The sequence below is a fragment of the Pelophylax lessonae genome (assembly GCF_965119305.1).
Source record: "Pelophylax lessonae genome assembly, chromosome: 8".
In the NCBI taxonomy this organism is placed as follows: Eukaryota; Metazoa; Chordata; class Amphibia; order Anura; family Ranidae; genus Pelophylax; species Pelophylax lessonae.
This window is the reverse complement of record NC_138775.1, coordinates 187,246,542-187,260,249: the sequence shown is the minus strand read 5'-3', so window position 1 is coordinate 187,260,249 and position 13,708 is coordinate 187,246,542.

The window sequence follows — 13,708 nt, the reverse complement described above, 5'->3', positions numbered from 1 at the left end:
ATCAGAGTCCCTGGTACCTAATGGGTTCCTTTGGGCATTTCTCAAAAGTAAATGAAAAACAATGAAATGTGAATACTGTGTTATAAATAGAAGATAACACATTAAAATAAAGTCCAAGAAAGTGCTAAAGTGAAAAAAAATGTATATATTATATATATATACATACAAGTCCAATCTTAAAATGAAAATCAACAATAAGAAACCAATGCACAAAACATTAGTGGTGACTTGAAAAGTGAAGAAGTGAATTAGTACAGTGCTCCAGAATCATCCACCGCATCCCTGTGACATTGACACTCACCCGGTATCGAAAATAGGCCTGACGTCAGCACTAGTGTCTCCTTCCTAACGCATTTTACCCATTATCAAGAGGTTCTGTCGTGTCAGACGTCAAACTAGTTTATATAGCCTTTCAAGACTGCTCAAATCACGGTCTCTCCTTAGAAAGATTGCAGACAGAAAGTTATCCGTCGGACAATTTTCCCGGTTTACAGGAAGTGACACGACCACCATGATACCTATTTTCAAAGGCACAGGAAATGCCAAAAACGCTATTTTGTTGAAGACCAGGAAATTACTAAAGTTATTCAGTGGAACAACCACCAAATTATAAGAATGTTGGTGCCCCTTAATGCAAGAAAAAGTGCATATCCTGTCTGAAAAATTCTCAGAGAACATCAAAAGTAAATTGCAAAAAAAATCAGACATCGCAGCCAATGAGAAGTAATGATCAGCCAAAGTAAAATTTATTAAAACATAAGAATGCATATAAATGTATAAAAACATACATATTCAAAGGGCAAATATATCTAAGAATAGACAGCAACAGGCAAGCAGATCTAGTTTATATAGCTTCTCAAAACTGCTCAAATCACCGTGTCTCCTTAGAAAAATTGCAGACAGGAAATTATCCATTGTCTACTTTGCCGGGGACAGGAAATGACACAGCCACCATTATAGCAATGTTCAAAGACATAGGGAATGCCAATAATGCCATTTTGTTAAAGACCAAGGAAATGACCAAAATTATTCAGTGCAACAACCACAGAAAGATAAAAGTGTTGGTGTCTCCTAATGCAGGAAAAAGTTCATATCCTATCTGACAAAATTCTCAGAGAACATCAAAAATAACTTACAAATGAGCAAAAAACAGATGTAAAAAAAAATAATGTATATAAAACACTAAGATCTAAAATCAGACATCGCAGCAAATGAGCAGTAATTATCTGCCAAGGTATATGAATACATAAAAAAAGTATAAAAACTTGCATATTCGAAGGGCAAATATAGCTAAAAGTAGACAGCAACAGACAAACAGATCTATTTCTTATCTATAAAGCTGTTGATATCCCACTCAATAATATGTCCAGAGGGGGAAAGACAGCATAATTCATGTATCCACCAAACTTCCAACTTGGATACCTCTTGTTTTTTGTTACAACCTCTCCATTGTAATTTTGCTTTAGCAATACCAGCACATTTCAAATCTTTAGGGTTTCTGGCCTGAAACTTTCTGAAGTGTGACGAGACACTATGATATTTATATCCACATCTGATATTGTAGACGTGCCCTCTCAGCCTGTTCCTTAAATGTCTTGTGGTTCTACCCACGTACTGTTACCAACAAGTACATTTTTTTTTTTTTAAATTTTAAAGATTTTTATTGAGAAAATATAAAAAAGGCAAGTACAGAAAAAAATCCATAAATATAAAGTTACGACAGGTCATCGGAAACGTGCAATACAAATTACATACAGGTGCCTAGATATGTAATAAACATAAATATGGAAATACCATTTGGCGCCTAGGGCACTGGATCAACCAATAAGCCTATTCCAATATTATTTATGGAAGCAAACTAGAAGGTCTGGGCGAACTACCTTCTTCAACATGTAGAACCTTAAGAAGAATAGGAGGGAAAAGGAGGGTCCCAGTGCCTGAAAGTACTAGGCAAGGGAACGGGAAAGGCAGTGAACAAAAGAGGGGGAGAAGAACATATAGGAAAACACCATTTGCCTATTGATGAGATTGTTTCAAGAAAGTTATGACAGTTTGTACTTCCAACAGGTACATTTTAAAGGTACACAACATGGGTGAAATTACAAGAAATACAAGTTTTGGGAAAAAAAAAAAGAAATACATTGATTATTTTCATATTGTCTACCTGTCACGATTACTGGGTCAGGCTCAGAGTCCAGTCGCAGGAAGCAGCAGCACAACCGTGGTCAACAAGCAGGGTCTGGTACACAAGAGATCAGCCGGAGCGAGGGAGCAAGCAGAAGAGTCGTCGTAGTCTTTAGCCGAAGGTCGGTACAAAAGCAGTGAAGGGCAAAATGGCAGCAGGCAGAGGCGTAGTCCTGGAACGTAGCTGGAGGTCGGTACACAAGTAGAAGATTCGGGAGGATGACGCACACAAAGCTAGATCTTGGCAAAAGCACAATAATCTGGCATCAGGAAGTTTCCAGATCAGGCTTAAATAGGAAGTACAAAAGAGTGGCCAAAGGTTCAGAGTTCGCAGGAGGCTGGGCAAGGAACTAGGCAGGAAACTGGACAAGGTCTAGGTCACCACATAGATCTAGAATGCGTAGATATCAGCTGCTGGATAGCTCAGCAAGAAGAAGCACTGTCAGAAGCAACTGAGGACCTGGGTTCGAATCTGGGCTCTGACACTACCTGTTATGGTGGAGGTGAATTTTGTCTGCTTCCTATGTCTTTGTCCACTAACACCACACATGACACACTTATTACATGGGTAAAAGACCTTCATGTTGCCAAAGAACTCAACTTTTTGTGGGGGATTAATGATGTTAGGTGTAATCTTATCCCTCAAAATCAGGGCCCTCTTAAAAACTATTTGAGGTTTGTCTGGGAGGATTTGTTCAAGAGAAGAATCCTGCTTAAGGATACCCCAGTGATGCTTGAGGATTCTTTTATTCTGTCAATGTTGTGTGGAGAAGCTAGTGATAAAAGGGCAAGAAAGATTTGATGTAGCCCTTTTATCCCTATATACCAGCAGAGAAGATCTATCAAACTGTGCCACCTGTTAAATCAATGCATTTACTTCCATCTCCTTATAACCCTTCTGCAGGAATCTGTCCTTAAAAATGCTACTCTGAGAAATATTCTTAAAAATTAGAACAGTTCCTCTGCATTCAGACAAATTGTCCCCTAAGGATATTGTTAAGCCAGATAGGGTTATGGAAGCTTGAGAGGGGGATATAGCTATTTCTATCAGTACTTTTGAAAAATGATTTAGTAGTAATGCCACCTTCCTCTACCATCAACGTTAATTGGAGGAAGTGTAGTTCTTTGGTACTGAAGGCATAGGACAGCTCAATGTTGTTAGGGTTATCATCCAACAGTTGCATAAATTCCTGTAGCAACTGTTTGCTACCCTTCCAGACCAGGAGGATGTTGTCGATATATCTTTTATAAAATAGAAGGGCCGGCCATTGTTTATCCTATTGAGTAAAATAAATGGATAGGCGCTATTTAAAGGGGTATTACCTATACAACAATGATAATTCAAACCAAATAATAAATAATCATAAATTTTTAACACCATATAAAGAGAATTATAATCATTTAAAAAGTGCAAGGTGAAATCAACAACAGAAATTGATGAAGTGTTCCGTGGAGAGGATAAAAACATGCACTGAGTATAAATCCAAAAAAACAACAAATGATTCGGATAAGCAGTTATACCAATTCATAAACAAAAACATTTTATATATATCCTTGAATGAGGTATACGTTGTGCTTCAAGGAAAGTAATTATTAAGGCGACTCAGTGCTCCGTAAATATATGATAAAGTGACCATGTGCTGAGACAAAAAATTCATGCATATAGTGAAGAAAAATTAGATAACATATATTATACACATGTCACATGCCGTGTTGATGATGCTCAAATAAAATCGCGTATAGTGTCTTTTGCGCTTCAAAAGAATTTTGTGTCCATTACCGAAAAAATAAATATGAAAAGAAAATGACACCGTGTTGAACAATAATGTCCAATTCCAAAAGTGCAGCAAACAAAATTCCAAAAAATCTTTAGTAAAGTCGGTGTCTTCAAGTGGTATAAGGGGATCCCAGATCACCAGACCAGTGCAGCTGTGGATATAACTAGTAGAAATGGCCGCTCATCTTAATGATAATAATTAATCACAGTATGCAGAGATTTTTGGATACAGTGGGTGTCTCCCTCAAATGATCATCAGGTGCCAGGTCCCCTTTAGTAATATGAGAATTGACCCTCCCTCTGGAATATTCCACTAATATGCTCCTCCGCTCATGCAAATATAATAAAGGATATCTCCATAGTGTAATATGAAAATGGCAAGTTTTATTGACAAAAGTAGTAACTCACATATCACACATATCAGGTAGTGTGGAAACAGTGTAGGTAATAGACCACAGACTAAACCAGTGTCTTCTGTTTTTGCTTGTTTGCAAGTTATTTTTGATGTTCTCTGAGAATTTTTCAGACAGGATATGCGCTTTTTTCTTGCATTAGGGGACACCATCACTTTTATCTTTCTGTGGTTGTTGCACTGAATAATTTTGGTCGTTTTCTGGTCTTCAACAAAATGGAGACACCATGATTTGAGCAGTTTTGAGAGGCTATATAAACTAGATCTGTTTGCCTGTTGCTGTCTATTCTTAGATATATTTGCCCTGAATACTAGTGATAAACCGAACACCCCCACCCGTTTGGTTCACACCAGAACATCTCGAAAAAGGGGAAATGTTCTAGCATAAGAACGAAAAGTCCTCATTTTAAAGGCTTAAATGTACGTAGCTATTAATCACCCACTGAGCCAAAGATTTGAACCCAAAGCCTCTCACTTGCTAGCCTGTTATTCTAATAGCTACAGTGCCTTGCGAAAGTATTCGGCCAACTTGAACAATGCAACCTTTTGCCACATTTCAGGCTTCAAACATAAAGATATAAAACTGTATTTTTTTGTGAAGAATCAACAACAAGTGGGACACAATCATGAAGTGGAAAGAAATTTATTGGATATTTCAAACTTCAGAGTTCAGTGAGGATCTCTGAATGATCCAATGTTGACCTAAATGACTAATGATGATAAATAGAATCCACCTGTGTGTAATCAAGTCTCTGTATAAATGCACCTGCACTGTGATAGTCTCAGAGGTCCGTTTAAAGTGCAGAGAGCATCATAAGGCCCCTTTCACACAGGCGGACCGTTCAGATCCGCCTGACCATTTTTTTGGCGGATCTGAACATTCCCCCTATGCATTCCTATGGGGCATGGGATGTCACCGGAGACATGTCCGCTGACATCCGACCAAATCTGGATGGATGGAAACCCTATTTTCCATCCGTCCAGCGGATCGGATCGGATGGGATCGGGTGAGAACGGACTGACGGTCCGTTGACATCCGATTTCCCCCATAGAGATGCATGGGGAACTGTCAGCTGTGTCTCCGCACACAGCGCAGAGACACAGCTGTCCTCCTGCTGCTCAGCGGGGGATCGGCGGCTCGATCCCCCGCTGAGAAAAACGGACTCCGTCCAGCGGACGGAGTGTGTGAAAGAGCCCTAAGGAACAAGGAACACACCAGGCAGGTCCGAGTTACTATTGTGGAGAAGTTTAAAGCTGGATTTGGATACAAAAAGATTTCCCAAGCTTTAAACATCCCAAGGAGCACTGTGCAAGCAATAATATTGAAATGGAAGGGGTATCAGACCACTGCAAATCTACGAAGACCTGGCCATCCCTCTAAACTTTCAGCTCATACAAGGAGAAGACTGATCAAAGATGCAGCCAAGAGGCTCATGGTCAATCTGGATGAACTGCAGAGATCTACAGCTGAGATGGGAGACTCTGTCCATAGGACAAAAATCAGTCGTATACTGCACAAATCTGGCCTTTATGGAAGAGTGGCAAGAAGAAAGCCATTTCTTAAAGATATCCATAAAAAGTGTTGTTTAAAGTTTGCCACAAGCCACCTGGGAGAAACACCAAACATGTGGAAGAAGGTGCTCTGGTCAGATGAAACCAAAATCAAACTTTTTGGCAACAATACAAAACGTTAAAGCAACACAGCTCATCACCCTGAACACACCATCCCCACTGTCAAACATGGTGGTGGCAGCATCATTATTTGGGTCTGCTTTTCTTCAGCAGGGACAGGGAAGATGGATGGAGCCAAATACAGGACCATTCTGGAAGAAAACCTGATGGAGTCTGCAAAAGACCTGAGACTGGGACGAAGATTTGTCTTCCAACAAGACAATGATCCAAAACATAAAGCAAAATCTACAATGGAATGGTTCACAAATAAACATATCCAGGTGTTTGAATGGCCAAGTCAAAGTCCAGACCTGAATCCAATCGAGAATCTGTGGAAAGAACTGAAAACTGCTGTTCACAAACGCTCTCCATCCAACCTCACTGAGCTTGAGCTGTTTTGCAAGGAGGAATGGGAAAAAAATTTCAGTCTCTCAATGTGCAAAACTGATAGAGACATACCCCAAGCGACTTACAGCTGTAATCGCAGCAAAAGGTGGCGCTACAAAGTATTAACTTAAGGGGGCTGAATAATTTTGCACGCCCAATTTTTCAGTTTTTTATTTGTTAAAAAAGTTTGAAATATCCAATAAATTTCGTTCCACTTCATGATTGTGTCCCACTTGTTGTTGATTCTTCACAAAAAATGACAGTTTTATATCTTTATGTTTGAAGCCTGAAATGTGGCAAAAGGTCGAAAAGTTCAAGGGGGCCGAATACTTTCGCAAGGCACTGTACATCACCAAGGCAGCTTTGTAACCTAACACTCTCTCTGCCTAACAATTCTCTATCTGAGATTGAGATTTTCATAGGGCTCTGACATCACCAGCGCCCCATAATCCATTGCTCAGGTGCAGTGAATAAATTACTGACGTCACTTCAGAAGGGGCGGGACAATTAATAGGTTTTAATTAAAATCCATAATTAATATTAGTCACCCGCTGGCCTCAGGATTCAAACTCACAGCCTTTCATTTGCAAGTCCATTATTTTACCAACAAAGTCACCGAGCTAGCTGATTGACTTTGGACTCTCTCTGGCTAACTAGCTTCTATTTGAATTTGACAGCTCTTTTATAGGGCTCTGACATCGCCCCATAATCCATTGCTTTAAGTGCAGTGAATAAATGACTGACGTCAGTCATTTATTCACTGCACTTGAGCAGTGCATTGTGGGATGGCTTGTGACGTCAGGTCACTATATAAGAGCTGTCAAAATCAAAACAGCTCATTTGGTGGGAAGCCTCTGGAGAAGCAGGAGCCTCTTCTTTTTTTTTTTCTATTTTTCGGGCGGCCGGGGGACAGTATTTTTTTATTTTTTAATAAAAGACTTTTCCAAAACTGGCTTTTGTCATTATTTTATACACTCTTTTGGTGAATGGAGAGGGGTACCATGTACCCGATTCCATTCACATAGGGGGGCGGGATCTGGGGGTCCCCTTGTTAAAGGGGGCTTCCAGATTCCGATAAGCCTCCCCCTGCAGACCCCCACAACCACAGCCCAGGGTTGTGGGGAAGAGACCCCTGTCCCCATCAACATGGGGGCAAGATGCTTTGGGGTGGGGGGGCAAAGCACCCACCCCCCCATGTTGAGGTCATGTGGCCTGGTATGGTTCAGGGGGGCACTCGCTCGCCCCACCCCCATCCTGGCCAGCCAGGCTGTGGGCTCGGATAAGGGTCTGGTATGGATTTTAGGGGGAACCCCACAGCGTTTTTTTTCACATTTTTTTTAGCAATACTGATATAAACTGAAGTGCCTATATACACATATATATATATATATATATATATATATATATATATATATATATATATATAAATAACTTTGATCTAAACAAACTAAAAAGCAAAAATATCTCTTCCTGCTAGCAATGTATTAATAATTATAATATTCCACTTATAAACCACCCGTTGGCCAAAGGATTCAATCTCACAACCATTGCAATTGCTGGTCTGGCATTCTACCAGCTATGCCACCATCAAGTACAGTGAAGTTTAATTCACTTTCTTTCTTTCTTTCCCTCCCTCCCTCCCTCCCTCCCTACCTCCCTACCTCCCTACCTCCCTACCTCCCTACCTCCCTACCTCCCTACCTCCCTACCTCCCTACCTCCCTACCTACCTACCTACCTACCTGCCTACTATCACCCTACACACAGTGGATGAGATAAAAGTTAGGGAGAGTGGATTCAGCTTTAGCAGGCTTGGTTGGTGTAGGTGGTAGAATTCAAAGCTTTTAATCATAAAAGCTGTGAGTTCAATTCCACCTGCCAGCCAGTGCTTTTTTATTTATTGGAATTCAGAAGTCAGAGAGTCCATGATAATGCGGGAACTCGAAGTTCCCGGGAATAAGCCCATTTGTTCATCATTCCATGAACAAGCAAACAGCTAATGTTCGACTCAAACTCGAAACTCATCCCTACTGAATACATAATCGAAACTCATCCCTACTGAATACATAAATATGTATGTTTTTATATATTTTTATACATTCTTAGGTATTAATACATTTTACTTTGTTGGATCATTACTGCTCATTGGCTGTGATGTCTGATTTTTTTTGCAATTTACTTTTGATGTTCTCTGAGAATTTTTTTAGACAGGATATGCACTTTTTCCTGCATTAAGGGACACCTTCATTTGTATCTTTTGGTTCCACTGAATAACTTTGGTCATTTCTTGGTCTTCAACAAAATGGCATTATTGGCACTTCCTGTGCCTTTAAACATAGGCATAATGGCGTGTCACTTCCTGTCACCGGCAAAATTGGCTGACGGTTCACTTCCTGTCTGCAATTTTTCGAAGGAAACACCGTGATTTGAGCAGTTTTGAGAGGCTATAAAAACTAGTTTGACGTCTGACACTACAGAACCCCTTGATAATTTCCTATTGGATGAAATGTATCAGGGAGGAGACACTAGTGCTATTATCGGGCCACTGTCCGATACTGGATTAGTAGTGGCACCCATTGTCATATGGTTTTTATGATTCATTTTATTTTGGCTTTTAACATACACATCAAATAAATACTACACTATGGAGACTTCATCTGGTTCCTGGTGAGGTTTATTTACCGCACAGCTACATCTGGATGTTGTGAGTTACTGAACAGTCTTCCCCACAACAGATGGCAGATCTACACTGAGTGCGTGTTTGCTGCTGTAATGGCAGCCAGCTTTTCCGGTGAGTGTCCATTTCACAGGGGTGCTGTGGATTATTCTGGAGCACTGTACTTGATCACTTCTTCACTTTTAAAGTCACCACCAATCTATGCACTGAAACTTTGTATTTTCACAATGAGTTTATATTGCTGATCATATCATAGGACTGTGCATTTAAATCTATATTTTTCACTATATTGGTTTTTCATTCTTGTTCTTGAATCAGGATTGGACTTCTAGATATACATTTTTTTTACTTCAGCATTTTTTTTGGACTTTATTTGAATGTGTTGTCCATTTATACGCTACGCATTAATTGCAACAAACTCATGGTAGCAGTGAATCTATGCCTCATCCCTGCTTACAAGTAGCAATGCAATAAAAAGTTGAAAAAACTGTTGAAGAAGAACCAGAGGGGGCTCCAGGCATCAATCCTCCTTGGCCTAAAGGGGGAAGTGCAGATACATAGCAGTCAATGTTAGAGGAGTTGGTGCTATGAAGGCAGTTGAGTGCTTAAAAGTAAGTGGTAAATGCATATATAATAAAGAAGTCCAAGAAAAAAACCTTTGTATTTTATGAAAACATTTACATGAATAAAATATTATATGCAGTAATAATGTTTTACAACAACATTTCTTTAAAAGATTCAGCTTATATATTTCTTACATTTGCAATATGCTTTTTCAAAGCAGGTGTACCGTTTCCAATAGAATGTGTACTCTTGGTGATTTGACTTGGCTGACATAGCCTGCAGTTATATAACTGAACATGCTGGTATTATGTCTGCTTACATCTTGCAGTGCTTCCCTGATGGAAGAGTATATCCTTTGAGCACTACCAGACTAGCAGAAATAAACTGCCTCTTCATAGAAATATTGATATCAGAATACAAAATGTCACTGTCCTGAGCATAATGCGTATGACGAAACGAACTGTGGCTTGATGGCATGGGACATTTACTGCAGTGATTTATGTCCTAAATTTGGAAAGTGAAAGCAGGATATGTAGTATTACAATGCTGAATCCCCATGATAACATCAGTTTGCATGATCTTTACATTCTTTAACCTGATGATAGGTTTAATTATTGCCAGAGAATTCCCAAATCAATTTATTTTTGTAAATATAGGTAAAAGTTGAAAGGTAGGGTTGTTTAAAAAAAAATATTCTGACCATTGTATTTAAGGTAAATCTATGTTTGCTTGAAGTGTTTTATCATATGCAAGCAAATCCTGTTTCATGAATCTCCTCTGCAAATGAATGGGTATTTAAAGTTTATATAGCTTCATTATTTACATTAACCAGTTACCGACCACTTACGTTATATTTACTGTGGAGGGCTCTCTTGTACAGACAAAACGACGTAGGTCTACATCACTCGCCCGGGAGGAGCTAGGGGGCTAGCACGCAGCGGCGCGCTCCCACCCCGATCGTCAGCGGGGAAGCCGATGCATGTGTCAGGCGGCTCCGATTGCCACCTGACACTCGCGATTGCTCCCCACAGAGAGAGAAGGACAGTTGGCTGTTGTAAACACAGCTGACCGTCCTACTCCCTGAAATGATCACAGAGCTCATGTGATCCTTCTATATAGGATCACATGTCTCTGTGGTCATCTCAGAAGCCACGCCCCCCACAGTTAGAATCACTCCCCTGGGGTCACATTTAACCCCTTGATCACCTATACTGTTAACCCCTTCCCTGCCAGTGTCATTATTACAGTAACAGTGCATATTTTTAGCACTGATTACTAGACTGATGTCACTGGTACCCCCAAGTGTCAAAAATGTCAGTTAGGGGTCAGATCTGTCCACCGTGATGCCGCAGTCCTGCTAAAAATCACAGATTGCCGCCATTACTAGTAAAAAAAAAAAAACAATAAAAATGACATACAGTCAGGTCCATAAATATTGGGACATTGACAAAATTTGAATCTTTTGGGCACTATACACCACCACAATGGATTTGAAATGAAACAAACAAGATGTGCTTTAACTGCAGACTTTCAGCTTTAATTTTAGGGTATTTACATCCAAATCAGGTGAACGGTGTAGGAATTACATCAGTTTGCATATGTGCCTCCCACTTTTTGAGGGACCAAAAGTAATGGGACAGATTAACAATCATAAATCAAACTTTCACTTTTTAATACTTGGTTGTAAATCCTTTGCAGTCAATTACAGCCTGAAGTCTGGAACACATAGAAATCACCAGATGCTGGGTTCCATCCCTGATGATGCTCTGCCAGGCCTCTACTGCAACTGTCTTCATTTCCTGCTTGTTCTTGGGGCATTTTCCCTTGAGTTTTGTCTTCAGTAAGTGAAATGCATGCTCAATCGGATTCAGGTCAGGTGATTGACTTGGCCATTGCATAGCATTCCACTTCTTTCTCTTAAAAAAAACTATGCTTCGGGTCATTGTCCATCTGCACTGTGAAGCGCCGTTCAATGAGTTCTGAAGCATTTGGCTGATAATATTGCCCGAAACACTTCAGAATTCATCCTGCTGCTTTTGTCAGCAGTCACATCATCAATAAATACAAGAGAACCAGTTCCATTGGCAGCCATACATGCCCACGCCATGACACTACCACCACCATGCTTCACTGATGAAGTGGTATGCTTTGGATCATGAGCAGTTCCTTTCCTTCTCCATACTCTTCTCTTCCCATCACTCTGGTACAAGTTGATCTTGGTCTCATCTGTCCATAGGATGTTGTTCCAGAACTGTGAAGGCTTTTTTAGATGTTGTTTGCAAAACTCTAATCTGGCCTTCCTGTTTTTGAGGTTCACCAATGGTTTACATCTTGTGGTGAACCCTCTGTATTCACTCTGGTAAAGTCTTCTCTTGATTGTTGACTTTGACACACATACACCTACCTCCTGGAGAGTGTTCTTGATCTGGCCAACTGTTGTGAAGGGTGTTTTCTTTACGAGGTAAAGAATTCTTTGGTCCTCCACTACAGTTGTTTTCCGTGGTCCTCTGGGCCTTTTGGTGTTGCTGAGCTCACCGGTGCGTTCTTTCTTTTTAAGGATGTTCCAAACAGTTGATTTGGCCACACCCAATGTTTTTGCTATCTTTCTGATGGTTTTTTTTTTTTTTTTTTCAGCCTAATAATGGCTTGCTTCACTGATAGTGACAGCTCTTTGGATCTCATATTGAGAGTTGACAGCAACGGATCCCAAATGCAAATAGCACACTTGAAATTAACTCTGGACCTTTTATGTGCTCCTTGTAAATGGGATAATGAGGGAATAACACACACCTGGCCATGGAATAGCTGAGCAGCCCATTGTCCCATTACTTTTGGTCCCTTAAAAAGTGGGAGGCACATATACAAACTGTTGTAATCCCTACACCTTTCACCAGATTTGCATGTAAATACCCTCAAATTAAAGCTGAAAGTCTGCAGTTAAAGCACATCTTGTTTGTTTAATTTCAAATCCATTGTGGTGGTGTATAGAGCCAAAAAGATTAGAATTGCGTTGATGCCCCAATATTTATGGACCTGACTGTAAATCTTTCTCGTAGTTAGTAGATGCAATAACTTTTGCGCAAACCAATCAAAATATGCTTATTGCGATTTGTTTTTACCAAAAATATGTAGCAGAAAACAAATTGGCCTAAAAATTTAAAAAAATTTTGATTTTTAAATTCTTTTGGGGGGAATGTTATATAGCAGAAAGTGAAAAATATTGTTTTTTTTTTCAAAATTGTCACTCTTTTTTTGTTTATAACGCAAAAAATAAAAATCGCACAGGTTGTGGGGGGGGGGGGGAGTACATACATTTTGTTTGGGTACAGCATTGCACGACCGTGCAATTGTCCGTTAAAATAAAGCAGTGCGGAATCGCAAAATAGGGCCTGTTTTTTAAGGGGGCAAATCCTTCCAGTCTTAAAGTGGTTAAACTAAATGAACATTCTCTTCTGCCTTCCAGTGACTTAAAGGAGTTATAAAGTCAGAAGGTTGTTTTAGCCTAATGCATTCTATGCATTAGGATAAAAAGCCTTCTGTTTGTAGTAGCCCCCTAATACTTACCTGAGCCCCATCTCTGTCCAGCAATGTCTACGTGTTCCTCCACCCTCTGGGACTCTCCCTCCTTATTGGCTGAGACACAGTCGTGGTGCCATTGGCTCCAGTGGCTGTTAATCAAAGTCAGTTAGCCAATCAGGAGAGAGAGGGGGCGGGGCCGAAAAGCAGATTTATGTCTGAAAGGACACACGGAGATGCAGCTCAGCTCAGGTGCCCCCATAGCAAGATGCTTTCTGTGGGGGCACTCGACAGGAGGGAGGGGCTAGAAGCAGCAACGAGGGACCAGAGAAGAGGAGAATTTGGGCTGCCCTGTGCAAAACCAACTGAACAGAGAAGGTAAGTATAACATTTTATTTAAAAAAAAAAAAAACAAGACTTTACAATTGCTTTAAGAGTAATAAAAAATGTTTTTTCCACTTACACATGCTCAAATGGTTGTGGTAAAAAACCTTCTGTGTGCACGGATCCCCCCAGCCCTC